General features: G+C 29.8%; 1 protein-coding gene across 1 annotated transcript in view; it reads right to left on the bottom strand.

Annotated features, from left to right (window-relative positions):
- Positions 1 to 285, bottom strand: part of LOC119594129 (4-hydroxyphenylpyruvate dioxygenase-like) — a gene marked incomplete at its 5' end in the record, with an annotated part of 14,629 nt that overhangs the window by 13,473 nt on the left and 871 nt on the right.

Genomic DNA, 285 nt, shown 5'->3' with positions numbered 1-285 from the left:
AGGTAATAACTGTACATATATGGATTACTCGAAGTGACCAAAATAACATCCATCACTGTATTCGTGAATGTGAAATGAGATAGTAACTTATACATTATAATCGGGGAGGGATTTAATGAAATTTACACAAATTGTTTTATACATTTACTTATGAAATGAAGTAAAAAAATGAGCTATTTCAAAGCTTGTGACGATATTGTTAGTCTTGGTCAATATGAAGTAACGTAAGCAGTTTAGAATATCGTAATAATGTCAACAGAAACTGAAACGCAAATTCATTACAGT

Source organism: Penaeus monodon, chromosome 33, assembly GCF_015228065.2.
Source record: "Penaeus monodon isolate SGIC_2016 chromosome 33, NSTDA_Pmon_1, whole genome shotgun sequence".
Taxonomy (NCBI): domain Eukaryota; kingdom Metazoa; phylum Arthropoda; class Malacostraca; order Decapoda; family Penaeidae; genus Penaeus; species Penaeus monodon.
The sequence above is the reverse complement of the archived record's forward strand: the minus strand, read 5'-3'. Positions and strand labels throughout refer to the sequence as shown.